This window comes from Saimiri boliviensis, chromosome 16 (assembly GCF_048565385.1).
Source record: "Saimiri boliviensis isolate mSaiBol1 chromosome 16, mSaiBol1.pri, whole genome shotgun sequence".
In the NCBI taxonomy this organism is placed as follows: Eukaryota; Metazoa; Chordata; class Mammalia; order Primates; family Cebidae; genus Saimiri; species Saimiri boliviensis.
The window spans coordinates 74,337,051-74,363,700 of NC_133464.1; the positions used below are offsets into that span (position 1 = coordinate 74,337,051).

At 38.0% G+C, this 26,650-nt stretch overlaps 1 long non-coding RNA gene and 1 pseudogene across 5 annotated transcripts in view; one reads left to right on the forward strand and one right to left on the reverse strand.

Moving 5' to 3' along the window:
* The window catches only part of LOC141581664 (uncharacterized), a 473,937-nt gene that overhangs the window by 222,572 nt on the left and 224,715 nt on the right, over positions 1-26,650 (forward strand). The gene's annotated exons all lie outside the window — the stretch shown is intronic.
* On the reverse strand, positions 15,864-16,166 carry LOC120365627 (cytochrome c oxidase subunit 7C, mitochondrial pseudogene; annotated as a pseudogene).

Genomic DNA, 26,650 nt, shown 5'->3' on the forward strand with positions numbered 1-26,650 from the left:
TTTGTATACTACTAAGAAAGATAAAACACTACAAATTAAACCATGGGACGGTGCTTCTGTGTAACCTAAATATTTTTTTTAAACTATTTTAGAGTTATTAACGTAGTTTAAAATATCACATATCACTGTTTTCTTTAAAAAGGAAAACATGAATGAAACAGATTGGTTAAAGTATTCCTAAAACTCTTCCCATTCATGGTCTGACTCTTCTAAATCACTTTTGACTTAGATGCATCAATACCTGTATTTTTCTTTACAATATTATTCTCTATGCTATCAAGATACTTGTTGATGCAGCATTTCCTTTTTATTTTATTTATTTATTTATTTATTTTTTTTTTTGAGACAGAGTCTTGCTCTACCACCCAGGCTGGAGTGTGGTGGCACGATCTTGGTTCACTGCAACCTCCACTTCCCAGGTTCAAGCGATTCTTGTGCCTCAGCCTCACAAGTAGCTGGAATTAACAGGTGCCCACAGCCATGCCTTGCTGTTCTTTGTGTTTTTAGTAGAGATGGGGTTTCACCCTGTTGGCCAGGCTGGTCTTGAACTCCTGACCTGAAGTGATCCACTCACCTTGGCCTCCCAAAGTGCTGGGATTACAGGCGTAAGCCACCATGCCCAGCTGATGCATCATTTCTTTAAGGAAAGCTCCACTGTATTCTCTGGGATTTTCTTCAAATCCACCAACTTTGATATTGACACTTTGACATTTGTTAATAACAGGCAATAACCAGGACTTACGCTTTTTCTTCATATTGTCATTAAACAATTTTAAATGAAGATGTTGCCAAGTTGCCGTTGTCCAATAAGACCTTGGTGAATAATAAGCAGTTTGCTACATTATCAGGGAGCTCATTCTTGAACTGTTTAGACACATGTTAAAAGTGCCAAGGACTAGCACAATTGATGGGTAACTTAGAGCTTCTGCACCACTCTGGTGGAATTTAGTCAGCACACCATCTGCTCTGCTATTTTGCATCTCTTTTAATGGGAAGGGGAAATACACAGTAATTTTTTTTGAGAAATACCTTATTCTTAGATTTTTGTGGTTTAAAATTAAACGTGAAGCCAACCTCTGGCCGTTGCAATTTTAAAAATAATATTTGGTATCATAGATAAGCTACTTTTTGTAGACCAAATGCATGGCTTTGATTCCTGGATTTTATAACATTGATAGTTTAATTTCAGGGCATATCAGAGCATGCTAGGGGTTCATTAGAGTTTTCTATTTGACTCAATTCAATTTCATTTTTTTCTCAAATCACCTGTGTTGGAAGTTAAGTAGCTCCCATTCCAAGTCAAATAGGAGTTTTTTTTTTTTTACAAAATGCTGTTTGCTGCCTTAATGATAGTTTTGCCTGATGCACCAACCTGTCACATCAGTCTCTCACTGCTTTGAGAATTTCTTATCTATTCTAATAGATTCTGCAATTTCTCCTGCTTTCATATGTATTGCTTAGATGTGATTGCTAATTCTTCTCTATGTATCCCAGTAGCAAAATGTAACATAGATTTACCTATTTAGAAGTAACTTCTTAATTCCTACAAAGTACATGGTGGTTGTTTTTGCAAGAAACTATAGAATTATAGTCATTCTTCCAATAATACATTTTCGATTTACTTAGATAAAATTTATATCCCACTGCCATTTTTATTTATTTATTTGTACACAGCAGCTTTTCATATCAATGCTGAATCATAGTGTGTAATCTTCCTGAACACATTTTAAATAGTAATTCAAATAGATGCCTATGTATCAATGCACATCACTTACTTGAAATGATGACAACATGAACAGCCCTAACCAAATGTATATAAGCACAGCTATATCATGGCTGGCCATCATCTATTATGACATAAGCAATGTAAGACTTGCATTGGAATGAGCAGTCTCGTAGGGAAAAATAAAACTTGACTCATGTCCACAATGGACAGTTTGAGTGGGTCTAAGGATCAGGACTAGGGAACGAGGATGAAAAATGGGCAGTAGAAGTCAGGTTGCAGAAAGGGAAGGTAATATCCCTGTAAAAGATCTCCTCCGTAAGGTCTGGTAGGTATCACCAGTCTCAGACTTAGCAATAAGGCATATGGGTCAGTGCAGAGGATCCAGCAACCCTGCTGTGTGGGCCCCTCCACCTTACCCAGGCCTCACACTGAGGAGAGAAGGGTTCCCCTCATTTTGTCTGAGCTGGTGTGGTAATGAAGATGGTGAGAGCTATGATCATTGTGGATAGATTTCTGCAAAGAAAGGGCTGGTTAGTGAGGTCGCCTTGGCTCAGTATTCCATCTCTGGGAATCTGCAAAGAGGAAGAATAGAAATGAGTTTCTTTCTTAATTTCTTTTCTCCTCCTCAGTCGATTTTGCAGTTGGATCCTGAATATGGATGCTGCCCCTGTAAGTAGAGGAGTTGTCCATGAGTGCATCCAGAAATGACAATAAAGTTTCAAACCCAACGTATCTCTCCCATTGATGTGTTGCTGATACTTGCAATTGTGCCATTACAGATTTCTTCTTACTTCACTTTCTGAAATCTATTTTGTAATCAAATGATCCTGAGAGGGGTTTACACAACATATGCTAGCCACCGGATTTTGGTCATTAACACCACAGTGTGAATTACTTTCACAGATGAGTGCCTTCTGGGATGGAGAAATGGATAGACATTAATGCACAGAATTGCTTAAGGCACAGGAGTGAAAGGACACATGAATGACAGGGCTAATGAGAACTGAGATAAAGCCTAGTTTTAAATTTTCTATAAAAAAGAGACCCCAAAAGACAGTGGCTCAAGGATTAGAAAGGTGTTTTTTTTTCTTTTTTTTCCTTACATAAGAGTTCACAGTGAATATCCAGGTTTACAGGTATTTGGTCATAAGAAGACCTGCCACTCAAAGCCAGGTTTCTCTCATCATATAATTGCCTTCGTCACCATATCTAATGATGTGTTCTTTGTAAAAACCCAGTCCAAGTCAAAGTACCATCTAGAGCAGTGCTGTCCAACAGAACCTTCTGCAATGATAGAAATGTTCTCCATCTGTGCTATCCAATAAGGTAGCCATTAGCCACATGTAGCACTCGAAATATGACTATTGTGATGAATAGGCTAAATTTTAAATTTTGTTTAACTCAAATTTAAATAATGCATGAGGCTAATGGTACCCTATTGGATAGCACAGATCTTGACAGTAGGCAAGTACAGTCATGTGCCGTCTAATGAGCTCTCTGTCAATGATGGACCATACCTATGAGAGTGGTCCTATAAGATTATGTTACCATATTTCTTCTTTACTTTTTCTGTAATCGGATACACAAGTAGTTACCATTGTGTAACAATTGGCTACAGTATTCAGTACACATGCTGTACAGGTTTGTAGCCTAGGAGCAATAGCCTATACCGTAGAGCCTGGCTGCATAGTTTGTGTGTGTACACTCTCTGATATTTCCACAATGACAAAGTTTCCTAATTATACTTTTCTAAGAACATATCCTCATTGTTAAGTGATGCCTTACTGTGTTTTGAAATGCCCAATACATTCTTGTTAACTGCAGTCACCCTACTATATGATAGAATACCAGAACTTATTCCTTCTAACTTTAACTTTGTATATGATGACTAGCCACTCCCTCTCTCTCCTCCGCACTACTCTACTCAGCCTCTGGTAATCACCATTCTACTCTATACTGCTCTCAGAATAACTTTTTGGATTATTCATATGAGGGAGATAACACAGCATTTGTCCTTCTGTGCTTGGCTTCTTTCACTTAAGCTGATGTCCTCTAGGTTCATCCATGTTAATCTGAAAGCTCAGAAGAGTGGAATTTGCACTTGTATCCCCCTTGCATTCCCAGTGTGTCTTTGTGGAGCCTGGACCCTGAAGGAGAATTAGTTTACCATTTCATCTTGCTGTTACAGATAGACTCCGATGTGGTAACAGGGCTTGGGATTTGGTGAGGGGCAAACATTTTGGTAGAATAGACTGGACAGAACTTTAACTTCTGGCTTAGCTACCCTGGCAGCAGCTGAGTCCAGTGTAAAAGAGGGATAGTTATACCTATGAATTTTTTTTCTCATTTCCATTCTTTGTTCTTTGCAGACTCTATAAAAATAATCTCAAAGTAAAGGTAATAAAATATTGCTTTCCTCATACCAGTCTTAATGGCATGGCAAATAGAGGAAGTACCTTGTGTTTTAATCTGTTAGAGTCACTTGTGCTTTGTTCTAAAAGAATTCATAAATAGAAGAAAATATTTAAGCTGTGTTTTTATTTTCAGTAAACCTACACAATCCCTTAAAGAAGTAGAGCTAATTAGTCCTAGTTTGCTGGGATCATAGTGAGATATGGATTGGTTGACAAAATTAACTTCCTATGACAAATGTGGCTTATCACATGAAAGAACACACACAGTTTTCTACCATAAGCAATTTAAAGTAGTTTTCCATAGAAAACATTCTTAGTGTCAGAGTTACAAATCACCAGTTCTTGGAACTATTAAAATAAACCCTTCTCTATTATAGGAAAACGTTTTCCACTTGTCAGCAAGCAGGGTTACATGGCCAACTTTATAATAATAACAAGTTAAAGAATAAGTATAAACATGTTTTAAATTCTAGGGTAAAAAGTATATAATATTTCAGTACACTTTTCCTTATCTGCCTAATAAGATGTAATGGCTAGCTGAATGACCATTTGCCTTCTCAGATAACCTATTTGAACTGTATTCTATTGTTTCAGCATTTCGCTAAATCTGTAATATTTCTTTCTTCACTTATATTTTCCAAATTGGGATGATATAACATCTAGGAGAAACACACAAAAATAACTAAGAAAGGGTACAATAGAAATAGGAGGAAAAGCACTCTCAGCAAATGCAAACAAAAGCTAGAACAATACAAATTTGTAAAATTTAGAGTTCAAATCTCAGAAAATTAAATGGGACATAGAGGGTTATAATATAATGATTAAACATACAATCTGCAAAGAAGAAATTATAATTTTAGACTTTTATGTAACAAACAATAGAGTGGAAAAACAAAATCTCTAGAAGCACAAGAATTGATAAAATAATCAGAGTATATAAAAATATATTTCAAATTTAGAAGACAAAAAAATATAAGCATATAGAATAATATAAATTTTCATTTTTAATTTCAAATAAAAATGTAATGTGTGCTTATTGTACAATAACTTTAAACAACATGGAAGTACAAAGTTAGAGAAGAAAAACTCACCATTACAATTCCCAATTCTACACCCTGCCGAGATAGGATTTATATTTCTATGTATCCTTTCAGATCTTTCCTTAATGCAGTCATAGACCTTGTTAATTTATAAAAATGTTTTTTTGATCCATGGTTTATAATTTGTTTATTGATTTTCCTACTGATAGATTTTAAGATGCTTTCAAAAGTTCATTATAAACAATGCTTCAATAAACATCTTTATACAAATATATTTGTACATATATTGGATGTTTGTGTGATAAAGGCAAAAGAAGTACAATTTTGGGGTCAATAATTTGACTTGGGGCAAAATCAAACTTGATAAGTGATTGCCATGAATTGTGAGCAATAAACCTATGTTGTAAGACTCTTGAGATTTGGGATTTTATTTTTACCCCAGCACAACAGGTTATTGGGGTACAATAACCCTTTTATTTTTCTCTAAGAATCAATAGCAACCCTTCTAATGTTTCACTAGGTAGTTTGCTGAAGTCTCCTGTTTGCCACCCTTTATAAAATTAGCTGTGGTTAAGAAAAGTCAAATTCACTTAAAAGTGTTATTGAATGAATTTATAGTGTCTCATCCTGTATGTGCTCAATCAATTAGTATTAAGATATAATTCCTGCATCATGAAAGTGAAGTAAAATTTATTAAATGTTTTTTGTCATCTATCAAGATGATGTATGAGTTTTTCTCTTTTAATCTGTTCCTGTAGATTTCCCTAATTTTAAAACCTCCTGGAATAGGCCCTACTTAGTCATGATGTATTGTTACTTAGCAGAGGTTAGTTAATTTACTAATGTATAACATGCCATATATTTGCACTATCTTCATACATCATATTTTTCTATGACTATTTTTTCTGTTCTTGTCCAATTTGGATATCTGGGTCATGCTAGTCTAGCAAAATACTTGGAAAACTGTATTTTTTAATTCTCTGAAACAGCTTAAATATGACAGGAATTATGCATTTCTTAAAGGGAGAACCCTTTTGAATGTAGCTACTTAAAAATTTCAGTATTGTCTACGTTTAAAGGTTGTTTAGTATTTCTATTTCTTTTAAAATTAATTTTGATAATTTGCATTTTCTGGAAGAGGCTGTACATTGTACCATAAGTACTACCTTGACCCAGAAGTTTTAATGTTCAACTTTCTTGTTCATTTCTAAAACATATGAAATGTATTTCCTGTCTCTTTAGCTCAAGTATTACTTAGCAGAATGTTTTTAACTTTCTGTAATGTGGCTGGGCTGCTCTACCACTCCATAAACCCTGTCTCCCTCAGCCTTTTGTTCAAAACTCTGTGGTCAGAGAATGGGGTTTCCAGTATTAGACCTCTTACAATTGTTATTCAGCCGGAGTCCTGGGCCCACAGGCTGAGAACTGCTGTTCTGTCTTCCAGACCTCTACTGAGGCTGGTTACCTGCCCTTGATGCATAGGCCATTCCTTCTGCTTGGAATATTCTTCTTATTGCAATCTGCTTATCTGTGTCCTAGGATCCTCTTCCACCCATGCCGACTCCTCCTGGAACTCTTCCCTGGTCATTTTAGTTGACAAAGATCTCCCCAATTCCTGACAAGGGTGACCCCTTGATCACAGTCAGCAAATCATATCATGCTGATGTCATTAGCTGCTGAATGATTTTATGGCCCCATATATTGTAGATTACAAAGAACTCAACAATTACTAGCTATAATTATTCTTAGATTTAAAAAATTAAAATGCCGTCTAATTTGAAATGACAGGTAAAAGTTTCTTGTCCACCATCAGCATCACCTCTTCTTAATTTCTTGATTTCTATCAGTATTATGATTAGATTAGTGTTATATAAAGGTTTATAAAGCTTACTTTTGGTTTTGTAATTATAATAAAGTCCTGCATGCTCTATCTTTAATTTGCTGCAAAATCAGGGGCCAGGCTGAGCATGGTGGCTCACAACTGTAATATTAGCATTTTGGGAGGTCAAGGCGGGCAGATCACTTGAGGTCGGGAGTTCAAGAGTAGCCCAGCCAATAAGGTGATACCCCATCTCTACTAAAAATACAAAAATTAGCCAGGTGTCATGGCCAGTGCCTGTAATCCCAGCTACTTGGGAGGCGGAGGTAGGAGAATTTCTTGAACCTGGGAGGTGGACGTTGCAGTGAGCCAGGATCTTGCCACTGCATTCCAGCCCTGGGCAACAGAGTGAGATTCCATCTCAACATCTCAATCAATCAATCAATCAATCAGTGAGGGGTCAGCAAATTATAATCCATAGTATAAAACTGGCCTCCTGGCTGTTTTTGTATAGCCTGAACTATGAATGGTTTTTACATTATAAGATAGTTAAAAAAATAAAAATATGCTGACTATTTCAGGATACGTGATAAGTATATGAAAATACAATTTCAGTGTCTGTAAATAAAATTTTATTAAAACACAGCCACTCATTCATTTATCTGATGTCTATGGCTGCTTTGGTGCTACAATGGCAGAACTGAGTAATTGTGATAGAGTACGACCTCCTAGACCTACATTGTTTACTCTCTGGCCCTTTGCAGAACACATTTGCCAAGCCCTGTTCTAAGCACCCAAAACCAATAAACACTGTTCACAATACTGTGAACTATTATCATCACTCATCTGCACTACTGAGGTGGGCTCCCCACTGGTCTCTGTGCTTCTATTCTTGCTTTATTCCTCTGCATTCTGCATGCAACAACCAGAATAATCTTGCTGCAACATCCCCAAGTCCTGCGTGTCATTTCACGTGGGCTGAGCACCCAACACTGAGAATTTTTGGCGGTAAGTATTCCCACATTCTAAAGAGATGCTAGACCAGTTTTGCAGGTGAGACCCCCTCCCCACCCTAGACCTGAGCAGGAGACCCCAACCATGGCCTTGCTCTCCTGGCCAGTGTTCTCACCTGCCCCACCCCAGAGGACAAGGTGTCTGCAAAGCCTTGGAGACATATTTTTTTTCCTGAAAATTTTAATTGTGATTCTTCTTTCTTCATGACACAAAGGTGGTGCAACTTACCATGTTGTTTGTTGAAATAAAAATACTTTGTTTTGAAGATGATTTTCTTAGCAGAATCTGATTGAGGGCAAGAAAATCCTGGGCCACCTCCATATTTTGAACGCCCTGATACGTTTTTTTAAATGTGGCAGAAACATGACATTATGTATTTGTTAAAATGCACAGAACTATACAACACAAAAAGTGAACCGTAATGTAGACTGTGGACTTTGGTAATAACAGCATGTAAATATTGCTTCACCAATTATAACAAGTGTACCACAATAAGCAAGGTGTGACTAATTGGGGAAACTGGGTAATCGTAAGTGTGGGAAGAGGTATACTGGAAATCTGTGCTTTCTGCTCAATTTTTCTGTTAACCAAAAATTGCCCTAATCATTAAAGTCTATTATAAAAAAGGAAAAATACCAGAACTGGGTTACTTACGTAGTATTTTCCCTACTAGTATTATGATTCTGTTGGAATAGCACTATACCCAGTTAAAAAAACTACATTTCCTAGCTTCTGTTGCATAAGGGATGGACTTGAGGTAAAGACCTGCTCAGTGAGATTTCAGTGAAAGTCATCTGGAGGTAATTGAGGGACAGTTCTTTAAATGGAGGTCAAACCCCATGATCACTTGCCCTTTGGCCCTTCTCTCTTCTCCCTTCTTGCCTGTAAGGTTGCAAGAAGGGCCACAGCATGGTCATCAGGAAGGGCCAGATATTCCCAAGAGTTCTCAGCTGAGATTTCCTCAAGCTGCTATACTGGCCAATGTTAGGAATGGCCAACCTTAGGAACGGCCAACCTTAGGATTTTTTTATTGTGTTTTTTAAAAAAAGAGAAACCCGACCGGGCGCGGTGGCTCAAGCCTGTAATCCCAGCACTTTGGGAGGCCGAGGTGGGTGGATCACGAGGTCGAGAGATCGAGACCATCCTGGTCAACATGGCGAAACCCCGTCTCTACTAAAGGTGCAAAAAATTAGCTGGGCGTGGTGGCGTGTGCCTGAAATCCCAGCTACTCAGGAGGCTGAGGCAGGAGAATTGCCTGAACCCAGGAGGCGGAGGTTGCGGTGAACCGAGATTGCGCCATTGCACTCCAGTTTGGGTACCAAGAACGAAACTCCATCTCAAAAAAAAAAAAAAAAGAAAAAAGAAAAAAAAAACAAAACTCTTATGCTATTTAAGCTACCGTGGTTACTTAGGGTTTCTATGAAGGAAGCTCAAACAATGAAAAATCTTAAGAGTTCAACCACTTGGGTGGATCTTTGTGACTGTGGCATAACCTGGTTTGAAGTTAAATGTGAAGTCCTTTGTGAATGAGACCCAAACGTTTTAGGGCTGCCCTTTCCCCGGCCACCCTGCTCCATCCCATAAATAGCCTCCCCTCACTAAGCCTTCCAACAAGTATGGTGCACTATAGTAGTAGATTCCTAGATGTGTTGTGTAACTGGCATCCCAGGATTTAGAATGCTCTTTGTTGGACTCTTTGATAACTTGCATTACATTATGAAACTAATGTCTTTCCTGAGCTTTTAATTTTTTTGGTGGAACACAGCAGTTTTTGGGGAGTCATTTGTTAGGTACTTTTTTATTGCATGTATAAAAAATTATTTTATCTTCTCCTTTGAGTGAAAAAGAATTCTAGTTTTTTTTTTCTTTTTTCCTCAAAATGTGGAAGAGGTTTCTTTGCCTTTTAGGAAACAGGTTTATTGGCACCACTGTACTATAATCCAGTGTTTTTGATGAGAATTATGATACCAATTTGCTTATTATTCCTTTGAAGAAATCTGTTTTTTCATCTCTGTGGAAGTTTCTAAGTTCTTGTTTTATGCTTGGTATTCTGAAGTTTCATGAGGGTAAGTCTAGATATTTATTTTTCTTTTTTCATTAGTCTTGCCCACACATTCCATCTGAAGATGCCTGGGTTTTTTGCCAGCTGTAAACCTAGTTTTATTCCTGTTGGCCTCAGTACTAGCCAGTACTTTAAGTTTGAGAAAAAGGTATTACAGCATACATTGCCAAAGGGAGAAGTTGCCAGAAATTTGCATTTACTTGTTCAACAGAGAGTTTTTAGATGGTATGAGAGATTTCAGTAGGAAAACAGAGAAGTTTTTTTTTTTTTTTTTTTTTTTTTAGAATTTGGCAGCCTCAAGATTTAGAGAATAAGTGTTTGCATGAGAGTCATGAAAACTGTGTTGTAGGTCTATCCCTACTTAATAAAGTTTAAGATGGATTTCATTTTACTACAAAATGGGGATGTAGCTTGTAGGTCCCTGCCAGGTATTTAAGATTCTATTCAATGGTTCTCAAGGTGAGGTTGAGGGTACTAGCATCTCCATTAGGGACGGTTTGGAAATGTGGGAGTTATTTTGGATGGTCATAATGACCGGGGCCACTGTTGGCGTTAGTGTAGGAATGACAAACATCTTGCAGTAAATAGGAAAGTCTTGCAAGAAAAAAAAGAACTGTTCACATAAAATAGTGCAAGATGCAGGAACAGCTGACCACCAGGTGATTTATTCTACTTAAAGGAATCTCTTGCATTAGCCTTTCCTGGTGGAGGAAAGGCATGTTGGAATACCCCCAGCTGGCTTACAGAGAGGTCTAACTCTGGCTGCAGATAAACCCCACTGTTTCTTTGCCTCAGACAGCTAGAATTGAGCCTCTCCATCTTCCTGACTTGAAAGGTTAATCTTCTTTTCTTTCCCTAACAATCAATAACCATGCCACTATACAAGTTTGCATGTTTTCGTGTCATTTTCCCTATCCATTTAAATGCATTCAATCTGTTCTATCACTTTCTTCAACTAGACTCTGGAGAACTACGTCATTCCCACGAGTGAAGTGAAGAGGACGCATGTTAAAGAGGTGTGCTCTTAGCCCTGGAGCCCAGGGAATACTGGTAATGGTTTAGATTAAGGAATTCTCTAAGCAGGACAAGGTCATTGGCATAATGATTTTACATTGCACAGTGTACCTGAGGGGAAATACCTTCAGATTTGGAAAGGCAAAGAGCAGAAGATTAAGGGCTGCTAATTGGGGTTCGTCTTTGCTGCACTTCAGTTAGCTTTGTAAGTTGTATTAACTTAAACATAATTTGAAGATTCACCATTTCGTAGTAAAATATGTTTTGTATGTTGAAGCCTGCTACTGGCTTGGTTCAAATGCTCCTCAGCGACACATTTTAATGGGATCAGGCCATTTCAAGGGAAATCTAATTATTCAGGAATAAACTTACACAAGCCTCTGTATAGCACAATCGGAGATTCTGAGGAGTATGGGAGGGAGGCAGTAACCCATGGTCGGGCCTCTTTGTTCCTGTGCTCATAGCCCACCTCCAGCTGCCCTGGCTTTCTGTTTGCTTCTAGGGATCTAGGCCCTGTCTACGTCTGTAGTTATTTCCTCTAAATCTTTTCTCCTCTACGTCCTTTTAGTTTAGTTACATTAAACGGCTATATTTCTGAGTGAGTTTCATCTCTCAAAAATTTGATTGATTCTGTTTTTCTGTCTAAATTGTTCTCTTCTTATTGCCACTCTGCTTAGCCAACTCCCACTGATCCTTCAAAACTCAAATTTAGGAAGCATCTTCCCGGGAAACCTCCGTTTCTGTTCCTAAACCTGACTCCATTATAATCCTTCTCCAGGTGTTGTCTCAGAGAATTACCCTGGGAAGACTTGCTAAAAGTGCAGATTGCTGGCTTAACCCAGAGCTACCGTATCTGGGATGGGTCCCAGGAATCCGCAGTTTTCACAGACTGCATAGGACGTAGTAGAGGGATTTTGAGTGTCTTTGTCTGTCTTTTGTATTAGATGATAAACAGTTTGAGGGCAGTATTGACATTTGTATTTCTAGACACAAATGGCACCTGACAAGATAGTAGGTATTCCATATATTTTTTGTTGTTGTCGAAGTGATGGTCAAGTCAGCATGAAAGCCCAGTCTAAGACCTGGAATTGAGTCCTGGCTCTACCACTTGGTAGGTGTGTGATTTGCATGAATTATCAAAACTTTATGACTCTCAATTTCTTAATCAATGAAGTAGAATAATTCCTACTTGCAAGTGCTGTGAAATGAAAACGAGACATATATCATGATTATTGCCCTGTCAAAAGCCAAAATTACAACAAATTTAGTTTAAAGATCTTAATTAGCTTTTAGTTATGATTCTACAATTGAGCAACATCTCATCTTATAAAATGGAATAAATGCTCTGATAAACTGAACAGAGGAGATTGGGTTTTTAGGTAGAGAGAGGCCGAGGAAAAGCAGCAACAGAGAAAAAGTGTATTGGTCATTTCAAAGTTCCTTTCCTTGTAAAAGATAAAGCAGAGGAGACTTTCTTATCGTGTTCAGGATAACCTGGACTGTTTGGGGATTTGGCTATTATCTCTCTCACACTGCTGATTTCTCAGAAGGAAAATAGCTTAGTTTCAGCTTGGTGGTGTGGAACTTCAGCATGAGTGACTGCATTTTGGTTTGGTCTGGTGGGCCTGGTACAGGAGCTCTGCCTGAATCAATGGCCTCTTCTAAGTTTTATTTAACAGCCCAATAGATTTTAAGATGGAGATCTTTAAATCTCTAACACTAAGAGGTATAGGAGAGGAAAAATTGCTTCCTTCTATCCTAGGTTCTTTGGCTGGTCTATGAATTAAATTGACATAAGACAGATTAACAGGAGAAAAAAACATTTTAATTACATACCTGGGAGTCCCACAAAAATATGAGACTCAAGGAAGTAGAATAAGGGTTTGGTGTTTCTGCATGGTGGTAGAGGTAAATGATGGGAAAGTAAGTGACACAGGAAATGCTTATAGTGAATGAAGCTTGTCTTGTTATGTAGGTAAGTCTCTCAGGTGACAAATTTACTCAGAGTACCTCTCTTCTTGGTACAGATAAATTCTTCTTATAAATGTACATTTCCTATATGAAAGGGGAAATTTATATCTTATTTTAGGTACTTGATGGGGGAGGTAAGAACTTTCCTTGTGTTGGCTTGTTCTTAATTTATTTTAGCTCAAAATAATCAATATGCCACATTTTGGGGTAACATGTTCTGAATGCCTTCAGAGGCTAGGAGAGAAACTCCTGGTCTTGAAGGATTTTTATGGGTTGACTTTTCAAAACACTGTGTGAATTGAAAATGTGAGCAAATTAAAGCCAGAACTAGAAGAACTAGCTTCTCTGATTATCCCAGTTCTTTTGCGCTGACTTTCTAAGCTGTTGTTTTTCTGGGTATTTTCTGGTTCGACATTCATAGTCTTTACAGGCAGATAAATAATGGCAGACAGGTTGAACAAGAGACTTCTGTCTACACCAATTGAGCTGTTTGCCTACAGGAACTGTTTCCTTTTATTTCAAACAAGCATCCATCTATCCAATCAACATCCATTGAGCATCCAACTGTATGAAGCACTATTTGTAGTAATAATAATATTATTTTTTGAGCACAGACTGTGTGCCAGCCATGATGCAAAGAACTTTATGTGCCTTCTCTCAATTCTCATAGCCAGGATTTAACCTAGACTGTCTTACTCCAGAGCTGTCTGTGTTAAATATCATATTAGTCTGCTCCCACTGATTTCACAGTCCTTAAATCACATGCCTCCAGCGATACTGCAGGAAGAAACACAACAGTGAATGAAAAGAAAGGCAAAATAATTCTTCTTTAATTTAAAAACATCCCCTATGACACTATTTTTCAAGGGATTAACAAAGTCAGTTGCTTGTTTAGTATATACTGCTGATCTTCGTTCCTGTTGCACAATTTTCTTCTGCTATTACACAGCCTTGGTTCCTGCAATGGATTGAAAAAGGTGATTTTTCTTAAAGGACTTGCACTATATAGAAGAGACACAAATGTTTTGGAATTCGTAGCTGATCTTAAAGTTAATAAGACAGGACAATAGTAGCCTACAGGAAGCCTGGAGGTTGTCTAGTCTTAGTAAGTGTCAGACAGAGCTGGGCTGGGATGATTTCCAACCAAAGGTAATGGCTATTTTGAAAGTGGAAACAGGCTTATATTTATTTTGACTTTAAGAATGTTTCTGACTTTGCTTAGTCACTACCTTAGAGAATGGTAGAAATAATTATACTGGCTTTTCGGTGTTCAATTCTAAAGCACTGTAATGCTGTACTGGGTTGGTATAAGCACTACTAAAAGGGATGGCTTTGAAGTCTTGTGCCAGTTCCAATTTGTTCACAAAGCTCGGTTATTTTCCTTCTATTATAGTTGAAAGTAGTTCCCTACCGTTTCACCAGAAGTGGTCTGTTTATTCTTGGTCAGCTTAACCCTTCACCATCCAACTGATTTTTTAAAGATTGTCCTGTAAATGCCTGGCTCAATTTGCCAAGTAGAAAAGTTGCACCTTTTTGGGCATTTCTGAGATGTTTAGAGATACTCTGCTTTATGATTTCTATGATATCAAAACTGGCTCTAAAATGTGAAGTGTTACATGAACAGTGTTGCCTTCTCCTATCAGTTTATTTAAAACTTTTATGAGTCATGAAAGAATAGAAGGGGTGAGGTTATTTCACAAGTCTTTAGTACTGATTGAGGCCATACATTAAAACACCACAGTGAGAAGCTTCCATACTGGTGTAAACAAATCATTAAGTGTAGGCTTCAGAATAAACTCTCCACAAGTCAACGCGCAGGCTGCAAAAAACAAACAAACATACAAAAATATATTAAATTTTAAAGCTTCCTATACTCTTTTTTTTAATAAGTCAGCAAGTGTTCTACTAAAATTGTCTTTTTATGAGTTTGAAGCTATGAAGGATATGTAACTTATCTGTAATCATTATTTTCAAGTTAATGATAAAGGATGAATAAAAATATTAGACATAAGCACATACTGAAGAGAAAAAACCCATTATCAATTAGTACATGTTGAATATCAGTAAACACTGAGCCCAGTAATGACATAGGTTATCAATCATTTATCCTCACATCTCAAGGCAAGTTACATTGAGGAAAAACTTACCGATTGAAGAGAAAGTGCCTAACCCCTAAAATTTCCAAATAAGAATTAGTCATTGTTGAAAGATTCACTATATAAAGCCATAATAAATTTTGTTTTCTTTTTTTTTAATTTCAAATATTCTTTTATTCACTCCAAATAAGATGAATACTGGTCACTAGAACACTTACTGAGGCAAACATTTCTGTTTTAGGTCACAGGCCCAGAAGAAAATAAAAATGAAGCACTTAAATATCTAATTAACCAGAACTTCAATTTGAATAAACTAATAGTTTTCCTAATGATTAATCATGGGAAAACTTTTTTTACCATATCAAAGTAAAGAGCAAAAGTATTCTTTCCTCCAAGTTAATGACCAAAAAAAAAAAAAAAAAAGAGGAAAACCTAAGATCAATTTGTATTTCCCTTAATATAACACTCAGTTTAACATCATTAAATAATCTAAATCACAAGGAGTAATACTTGAATATTACCCAGATAATAAAGTAGGCAAATGGTCAATTATTACATTCCCTATTTCAGGAAAGAGGCATTAAGCATTCAGGTCATAACTTTATTTACACACATATCTAGTATGCCATGTGAGTTTGAGCCATTTTTCAGAGACTGCACCTCTTAAAATGCTCTTCATACCGTTAAATGGATGAGCTGAAACATCCTTATTTTTTTTTTTTAAGCATTTGGTGTCTTACTATAAAGAAGGGTGCAGCAAATCCAGATCCAAAGTACAAACACATCAGGGCTGGTAACCACCACTTGTTTTTCAGTGAAAATGGCAAATTCTTCCCAGGACCCTCCTCACAGTGGCACCTACTGACCGCAGAGGTTGTGAACCTCCGGATGCTCTGGCCCAACATAGCGCTGCTGGAAGCTCTGCTAAAGGCGCAGAGACCGAGAACGGAAGAAATGGCGGCACCTCACCAAAACCTTTTTTTCACGACCTTGTTCCCCTGTGTGCAAGGACTGAAAGGCCTTTTCTTCTTTAGTGTTACTTTCATAGTGGTAAATGTGCCTTTAAAATGTATTTGATATTTATGATGGTGCAGCCACTACTGTAGAATGATCTGTTAGTGCTGATAGCGACAGGAGGCAGCAAAATTCCTGAGCACACGGGAGTGGGTCCCTGGTGAAACCCCATCTCCAAGTCAAAGACAGTTTAAAGGCTGAAAGCCAAGCTACAGGTTAAACCCTACCGCGGGATTGAGAGCTTGTTTTCCTGTTTGGCAAACTTTCCTCTGATTGGTCCCCACTCTCCACCTATTTTACATGTACCGACCCTTTCCTAATTGGTTTTCTACACTGTCATGTCCACCTTTGAGTGATGTCTTTGCTTTAACCTTTTTTACATACTCACAAACCAATCAGCATGCGCTCCCCATTCTGAGTCCATAAAAGGCCCCAGATCTAGCCACTTGGGGGAACTTTCCCACCTTTGGGCAGGGGGACCAATCATGCATTCCCTCTCCACTGAAAGCTGCTTCTGTTGCTCAGTCAAGTTTTCTCTGCCCTCCTTATCCATCAATGTCCAGCATATCCTCACTCTTCTTGGGTGTGGTACCACAGCTTGGGAACTGCCGAATTCAGGTACAAGCTATAACACAGGTGAGCTAGGGCATGGCAGCGTGGCTGAGCAAGGCGCAGCTGGAGTGTCACTGGCCAGGGGTCCCCAGCTTGTAAAGTGACCAAGAAGAAAAACCCTGCATCAGTGTTAGAGATAGTGAACTTAATGTGAATTTAGAGTTTATCTAATTCTTAGGTAGAAAAAAGTCTAGTAACATAGGTTGTAAGTATTCTTCCTGATTCGTATTGCAATTTTGTTAGCATGTAACCAATACTTTTCTAAAATAAGTAAGACTATGGTCTTCATCGTGATAGGAACAAGTCAGACATCAGAATGCATTCTGAAGTGGGAAGGGTTAAAGGCTCTTCCATCAAACTGAAGTGCTGGGAGGAGAGTGGAAGGCTCTTCAGCAGGGCAAATCTCACATGGGTGATGCCAAACAGATCTTTGTGGTTTCAAAAATAGCAGCTCCAGTTCACAATATCAGAAATCATGTTACAACATGCAGTGAGTGGTAGAAAGGAAAAAAGAGATTTGTTAAAGCATTCATTTTGATGATTACGCAACTTCCAGAAGTAAATTTTTTTCACAAATATGAGTGTGTTAAACAAGGCAAGGCAAACTATCTAAAAGGATATTTTATATGTTATTTCCACATCATACATTCTTTTAAGTATTTTAGTGGGGAAAAGCTTTTATATTTGAATAAACATCTGATTTGCTAAGGTTTTTAGGTCCTTTTGTGTCATGTAATTAGTTTCATTGACAGGCAGCCTTGATAGCTGTTTTGATGTGTAATTTGTTTGAAACTATTAAAAGAGCTTTGCTGAAGGTTTAAAACAGTCTGAAATAGCCTCAGAGAATGTTAGGTGTTGCTATTTTAATGAAATGAAGTTTTGAGTTTGGGATTAAGTCTAGCGAAACCAGAATAATTTGTCACTTTGGGAAATGAAATCTGTGAACAGAATTGAGAGAAATTTACGATTCACTCTATCTCTTTCGGCTTCCTGTCCTTCACTCACCAGTGTGAATGAACCCTTAGCTTAATTTGATAACATTTTTTTTTCTTAAAGTGCACACTGTAAGAATGGTTTTCTCTGTTTATCTATTTTATTTTATTCTGAAACACAGTTTCGCTCTGTTGCCCAGGCTGGAGTGCAGTGGTATGATCTTGGCTCATGGCAACCTCCGCCTCCCATGAGAATGAGGCATTCTCATGCCTCAGCCTCCCGGATACCTGGGATTACAGGTACATGCCACCACACCCAGCTAAGTTTTGTATTATGATTAGAGATGGGATTTCACTATATTGGCCAGGCTGGTCTTGAACTCTGACCTCAAGTGATCTGCCCACCTCAGCCTCCTGAAGTGCTGGGATTATAGGCGTGAGCCACCATGGCCAGCCAGTTTCCTCTGTTTAAATCTGCTCTGTCTTTGCTTTCTCTGCCCCACCCAATGAAGCTATGAGTGCTCTTTTAAGAGGCAAGTAAGGGAATTTCCATATTTTTTTTTTTCCAACACATCTTCCTTGCTCTGGTCTTTATATTCTGGGGGCCACCTCAACATCTTTCCTGATGTGTGGTGGAGACCATTTTTCAATGCTGATTTTGCTAGGAAGTTGTTTTTGGTTTCTTCCCATTCCTGTTTTAAGAACTCTCACCAACGTAACTCACCCTTGGGCTCAGGTCCCAGAATTCCAGCTGGCTAGGCTTTGGCAAGTGTAAAGTTTCTCTCTGCTTGGTACTAGGAGAGGGTGTCTAGGTAATCCCTGGCTTTAGGTGATTTGCAAAACTACTGCTGGTACACCTCCAAATTTCAGGGTTATGTGAAAAATTCTGTTCTATAAATCAAAAGATGTTTTATACTCCATTAATTTCTTCTTGGGTTTATTAGTTTTTCTTCTTAGCAGCAGTTGTATGAATTACAATCTGTTTGCTGCTAGGCAGGGATTTTGCTGTGAAAGGTTGAAACGTCAGTATATGCAAGGGTTATACTTAGTTAAGGTGTGTGAATATATTATTACTTTTTTAAAGTTGTCTTATTGTGATCCTGAGTTGTCTTATGAAAAGGAAAACCAGAAAACATAATTAGGGCCCAGGGCATTAAAAAAATAACTAGTTATTTCCCCATGATCACTACAATTTCTAATGTTATTAGTTTCACATAAAGTGATTATTGTTTTTGTTATTATGAATTCTGTATCACAAAAATTTAGATTAAAAATTATAATCTGCTGGCCGGGCGCGGTGGCTCAGGCCTGTAATCTCAGCACTTTGGGAGGCCAAGGCAGGTGGATCACGAGGTCGAGAGATCGAGACCATCCTGGTCAACATGATGAAACCCCGTCTCTACTAAAAATACAAAAAATTAGCTGGGCATGGTGGCACGTGCCTGTAGTCCCAGCTACTCAGGAGGCTGAGGCAGGAGAATTGCTTGAACCCAGGAGGCAGAGGTTGCAGTGAGCCAAGATCGCGCCATTGCACTCCATCCTGGGTAACAAGAGCAACACTCTGTCTCAAAAAAAAAAAAAAAAAAAAAAATTATAATCTGCTAAGTGAATTGTTTCTAAGTGCATGTGGCTTGGACCTGCGTTACATCTTGTCCAAGATGAGTGGAGTTGATGAAGGCTTTCATATTTCAACATGAACAAATCAGGATAGAACATTCATAGTGAGAGATAAAAGTCATACAATGCTTAGTACTCTAAAACCAGTGATCTGTAATAGTGAATTAAGGCTTTTATTTTTAAGAGTGGCCTATTAGTGTGCAAATCCCCTCCGTAAAATGTCTTTGAATACAAACCATTAATATCTTAGGGGGGATTGACTTACCAGATTATTTTCCAACATTAGAGTTGGCTGAGATGGAATAGTATATATAACTGGTAAATTTTGAAAAGATCCTAAGAGAGAAGGTCAGCCAGCAGTCTCATGTGGTATATGTGTCCTTACCCACTTATATTATTCTATATGCTGAAAACAGGTATTTTATTCATATTTGGGGTTTTCTGCAATATCCCCTTTCTTACCTAAAGTATGGAAAATCCTTTAGTGCTAGTGGTCAGAAATGAACATGACTTGCATTATTTTGGTCTACTGTAGACAGATTTTTGAACTTCTTGTTTAGGTAGGGGTTGACTTGATTTTGAGCAATTAATACTTTGCTATAATTATTTACTTACTTATCTCTTTCTCTCTGCTACTGTGAACCTCTGTGAGCCCCTGGTTGGCAGGGAGCATGATGACTCTAGCTCAACACTTAGCCTAAACCTATACTAGATGTTTAGTAAACATTTTCCCAAATAAATTTATTAAAGGATATCCAACATCCAGTCAAAATAATTATATTGTTGAGTTTTCTTTTCCACTGAAAAGGTCCTCAGTGGTAAAAAAAAAAAAAAAAAAAAAAAAAAAAAAAAAAATACGCTGGCTTCTAAAATATTCAGTAGTGATGGATGTGTAACTTTGTTTCAGTTTACTCCAAGCACAGGGCTAAAAACAATATAAGAAATAATATGGATATTTTTGCTGGATATAATCAGCAAACTTTCACATCTTTTTGAGAGTTTTAGGTAAATATTGAAAAGGATTAAAAAGTTTCAACCAATTAGCTTTGTTTATTGCATTTTTAGTAAGGAAAGGGATTAGAAGCCCAGATTTTGGGACCAAGTTGCTTGGGTGGAATTTCAGTATCTCTGTAGTAAGTGGATTCCTTAACTGTGCCTTCCATTTCTTCCTTAGAAGAATGATAACAATTGTACTTGTTTTGAGGATTCAATGAGTCAACAGATGGATTGCCTTAGAATAGTGCCTGGAACATTGTAATAACTATGTATTAATCATTATTATGTTTCCTATATTTTGTATGCATTGATTATATGCCACATGTAAGGTATTATATACATTCCAGCATGTACAACTTTGTCTTCAAGATCATAATCTAATTGAGGAGCAAAAAACTAAAATAGATAAAATAATTAACCATAAGTGTTGAATGCTGTGATACCCATTTTAAGGGCAATTGAAGTTGAGATAAGGGGAAAGACCTGTGTGGGTTAATAGTAATGTAGAAAGTAAAGAATTGATAAAGTAAAACAGTAGTGAGCAAAATGGCAACCTAAATTATAGTATTTCCTCAGCATTATTAAAATATAGATATGGGGGTCAGGTGTGATGGCTCATGCCTGTAATCCTAGCACTTTGGGAGACTGAGGTGGGAGGATCACTTGAGGCCAGGAGTCCAAGACTAGCTTAGGTAACATAGGGAGATCTCATCTCTACTAAAAATTTAGGAAAAGAAAATTACTGGGAGTGGTGGCATGCATCTGTAGTCCCAGCTACTTGGGAGGCTGATGCAGAAGGATCATTTTAGCTCAGGAGATTGTGCCACTACACTCCAGTCTTGGCAACAAAGCAAGGCACTGTCTTTAAAAATATTTTTAAAAATAGATATGTTTTACAATAAAACACTTTCTCTGAACCAATAAGAAGAAAAATTTCCTTATTTATGCCTTCAAAAAGTTATTTGTTTGTATAAATTTATGGGACACATGTGCAATTTTGTTATAAACATGGGTTGCATAGTGGTCAAGTCAGGGCTTTTAGGGCATCCAACACCTGAATAATGTACTTTATATGCGTTAACTAGTTCATCATCATGCTCTTCCTATTTATCCTTTTAGTGAAAGTCTGACAATGTGCTGCTCATGTGCTGGGTGTTGGAGAAACAGATGAATAAACACACTGTTTCTGCTCACAGTCCATGGAAGGGAGAGGCTGAGAAACAAGATGCTGTGGTATAAAGCAGTGAGGAAGACCGTTGATGTTTTTATAGCATGAGGGAGAGCCAGGGGAGGAGCAGCAAGAGGAGAGAGGGGATACAGAGATGGAGGCTTCATTAATCTTTCAGATGGTCAAAGTCAGGAAAGTGGGGCCATTCACCCAAAGGACACTGTACAGCGGAGTGAGAAGAGGGCTGAGGAGGAGGCGATGCATCTGGCGTGCACCTTGTGCCCATCTTGGCACAGTAGCAGCACAGAGAAACTGAATGAGAGAAATGAAGTCTCTTCAATATGAAGGCTTCATCTCTGACAAGAGTCTTCCTTTTAAAGAGAAACATTAAATTATAAATCAGTACACATGGTAAATTATTGTTCCTAATTCTTCATCTCCTTTACCTTATGGAATTGTACATCCATGCTTTTTTTACCTTGTGATTGAGTTTCTCTTCCAGAGTGAGCAGGACGTATTTTTTATCCCCACTAAAACTGGGCATGGCCATGTAATTTGCCAGACCTGATAGCATGCCAGAGGATGTAACATGAGCAAAGGCTTTACATTTATTTCCATGATTTGGCTTTTCTTCTTCGGCTTTTTTGATTCCTCATGAGAAGAGAATACCCCAGGTGTGGCTACACTTTCAACCTGGACCCCAGAATGAGTGGCCTAAAGCTGGCTAGAACCTTGAAGCCCAGCTTTTCTCAGCTATGCTCAGCTTAGATCAGCTCCAGCCCAGTCAACCTACTCACATGTGAGCATGAAATTGTTAGTTATTATAAGCACAGAGATTGTCATTTGTTACAAAGCCAAAACTGAATGCCATAGCATATATAATCTGGAATGTCACACTTGGCTTCTACTCGAATTAGCCTTTGTTTGTTTTTAAATAGATAAATGTTTCTTTTCACTCTTATTGAGAATTGGATGTGACTATCTTCAGGCAATCTACTTCTCAGCATCAAGAATGCTCTTGACAGTGCAGGAAATTAACTCAGGCTGGTAGGGCTGGTAGAGTGAGAGAGAACTACCAACCAACCAGCTAACCAACCACTCCCCTGCTCTTTCAAGATACTACAGGTGAGGGAATGGGAATGACTGAGAGGTTAGGCAAAGTCTCTTTATTTTATTAATTTTAATTAGATAACTTAGCAACAATTTTATTTAATACTCATATTCTTGAAAAACATCAATAAATACAAAATTATAATTTAGAAAAATTTGTAACATAATTTAGAGAGTTTCAAAAAGACTATACTACCACATTTGGATGAAGAGTTTTTAAGATTATAGAGAAAATAGTTCTCTGAAATAGTTATTTTTTAATTCAAAATATCAAACTTTAAGAAAAATTACTTTTCTTAAGTAAGTATATTTAATATAATTATTTTAGTACAGTGGAACATGTCTTGAGTCAGTATTGACTATTCCCAGGAAACAGGAAGTAGTAGCATTCTTTCTACGGTCACGTCCTACAACAAAAGAGACATTAAAAAATGTCAGAAAGTAGTAGTTCATAGTAAGTTTAATTAGTCTTTAAAAATGATAAGTATGTGAAGTGTAGATATATTAATTAGTTTAATTTGATCATTTCACAATGTATACATATATCAAAACGTCACATTGTACAGCCTAACTACATATAATTTTTGTGTAAGAAGTTTAATAAAGCTGAAAGTGGGCCAGGGGCAGTGGCTCATGCCTGTCATTACAGCTCTTTGGGAGGCCATGATGGGCTGATCACCTGAGGTGAATAGTAGAAGCCCAGCCTGGCCAACATGGTAAAACCCTGTCTCTACTAAAAATACAAAAGCTAGCTGGGTGTGATAGCACGCGCCTATAATCCCACCTACTTCTGAGGCTGAGGCAGGAGAATTGCTTGAACCAAGGAGGCAGAGGTTTCAGTGAGCCAAGATCATGCCACTGTACTCCAGCCTGGGTGATAGAGCGAGACTCCATCTCAAATAAATAAATAAATAAATAAATAAATAAATAAATAAATAAATAAAAATAAAGCTGAAAGTTGGGGAGGACTGTATCACATTTAAACCTCGATTTAATGAGGTTAATTCATTTACTACATAAACATTTCTTGTTGACAGAACTTTTCCAGGTAGTCTCCTAAGACAAGCCAAAGCCTATCTTTTTCAATGACTGATAGGAATTTCCTTTGTGTTATGGACTACCCTATAGCTCAGTTGAATTCTTGCTCAGAAAGTTTTGTGAAATGGAAGAACCATGACAGCGATGCCAATCAAAATTTTTGTTCGTAGAGCTTAAGATAAAACCAACTAGTCATTCAAATTCTACTAAAAATTCTTATAAATTAACATATATGTATACATGATTCAAAGCTTAACATAGCTCAGCTCAGGTTTAGTTCATCAAATGTTGATGGAGACACAGGAAAGGTAAGAGAGTTTCTTAACGTGATTTTAAACTCTATGTGGGAACAGAATAGCATAGTAGTTTTTCTAAAAAAGGGCTTCTGGAGTAAGTTCACCTCCATTTTATCCCTGACTTCCCCACTTTTTAGCTGAGTTGCCATTTTTAGACTTATTGGGACTTTATTTTTATGTCTGCTAAGTAGAGGTAATAATACTGGCCTGGTGGAGTGGCTCACGCCTATAATCCCAGCACTTAGGGAGGCTGAGGCGGGTAGGTCACGAGGTCAGGAGATGGAGACCATCCTGGCCAACATGTTGAAACTCTGTCTCTACTAACATATAAAAAAAAAACTAGCTGGGCATGGTGGAGCCTGCCTGTAGTCCCAGCTACTTGGGAGGCTGAGGCTGAGGCAGGACAATCACTTGAACCTGGGAGGCAGAGGTTGCAGGGAGCCAAGATAGCACCACTGCACTTCAGCCTGGTGACAGAGCGATACTCTGTCTAAAAAAAAAATACTACTAATAATATCACCTACACCAAAGGGTTGTTGAGAACATTAAATGAGGTGATAAATGCAAAGTACTTAAAACAGTGCCTGTCACATAGGAAATAATAAATGTCGACGAATGCATTTGCATGACAAATGACTAAAAGCGTAAAGACAGATGGAATATCTCTAAAATGTTGTTCCAGTTTAGTTTCTGTTCTTACTTGTAATGTATGTATATTTTATTCAGATTCACTTCCTCTTAAATGAAAACCTTAGGTCCAGGTATGCTGGTAAATAGCCTACTTCAATTCTGGTCATGTTGTTTCCATTGAACTAGTTATTGGAAAAACTGGAAAGTTCTGGTTTTCAGAGCATTTTGAAATTTGGATTTGCATATCAGCATTGGAGATCTGTAGAGTATTTTGTGATTTCCGTTGGTTTGCTATTATCTTGAGTAAATTCAAACACATGGGTATTATTTGTACAGGACATAGTACCAAGTGGAAAATACAGCCTGTCTTAGTTTTTTTAACAATCCTAAAAACATCACGTATGGTAGAGACACTTGGTACTCACTGAATTTCCATGTGCTTCCTTGCACTTCCCGGCCTCCTATGCCCTTGGTTTGGGGCAATAGACTGAGCAGAAGAGACGTGAGTCACTTCCTGGCCAAGGCAGTTAAGACGTGTGTGCCTCCTCCATTTCTCTCTTCCCCTGTTGAGGCAACTTTGGAAGACACGACTTGAGATGGAAGTGGCAGAAGATGAAGGGAACCTAGATATCCAACTCACTAAACAGAGAGGCTGGAAATCTGCATAGGACTTGACTCATGTGAGAACTATTTATGTTTTTACTAAGATTTTGAGTTTGTTGTGGCAGCCGCATCAGTTACGGAAAACGACAAAACAATGGTCAGGTGAGAATGAGTTTAGTTAAGGCCATATGGTGATCCTTCTAATGATGATGACTAGGGAAGAAAATGAGTGGAACTTCTAATCCTAATAAAAGACAGGGTTGGATGTACTTGCTTCTGCATGGAATTGCGTGTAAACTATAGTCCCATAGCGAAAATAATTTTAATGGGAGTTTTCATCTTTTATTTGGATCTTTTGAAGATTATTAAATGAAATCTCACTTATCTTTTCAAACAGTTCTCAAAAGCTCCTTTTCTCTCCTTCTAAATTCTGATATGTCTTATAGCAGTGGACTGTGAGGTGACATCCATCATGAAGATCATACCCCTCTGGTGGCTTTTTTGATGTTAAACAGAGGGAACGTACCATGTTAGTCAGTTTCCCCAGCATACCTCATCAAATATTTATCTAGACATTTACTCTCCTCACTGTCCTTCATAGTCACCTGGAAGCCATATTGTCTTTGCCTATGTCACCTATACACATGCGTACACACACCTACATGCATGCTGATCTAGCTATGAATTCTTTCATGACCTAAGTAGTATAATGTATGTGCCTGCCTGTCTGTCATCTATCTATCTATCTATCTGTCTATCTATTGATCGATCTATTATCTGATGTGATATATATCACACTGAGATCATGCAGTGATTCAATAAAACTGCTACCTAGGACACATACATTTAAAACAACTTCTGGTCCCAATTAATGGCAAATATACCCATATCTCTTCAAAAGCAGTGAAGCAAAGCATAGGTTAAACACTTACAATCCTTTATTCCATTGTAATCAATGAGAAAAAAATGCATAAGGCTATATGTATGAGCCTTATGCACTTTGAGACGGAGTCTGGCTCTGTCAGGCAGGCTGGATTGCAGACACAAGTCTGGCTCTGTCAACCAAGCATGATCTCGGCTCATTGCAACCTCCACCTCCCAGGTTCAAGTGATCGTCCCACCTCAGCTTTCCAAGTAGCTAGGTGCTATAGGCGAGTAGGCATGCCCTACCATGGCTGGCTAAATTTGTATTTATTGTAGAGATGGGGTTTTGTTGTAATGCCCAGGCTGGTCTCGAACTCCTGAGCTCAAGCAATCTGCTCACCTCGGCCTCCCAAAGTGCTGGGATTACAGGCAAGAGTCATTACACCTCCCAAAGCTATTATTAAGACAAGGAGAAAATGGATCTAGACTTCCTTTGCCATTCAGGAGCATATAAAGAGTGTAAGTCAGATGTGTCAGGAGACCCAGCCATGTGCCCTCTCACCTTGAGCTCCTGAAAACTGCTTCTGGATCCCATTAGTCGGTTCTTGCTCACA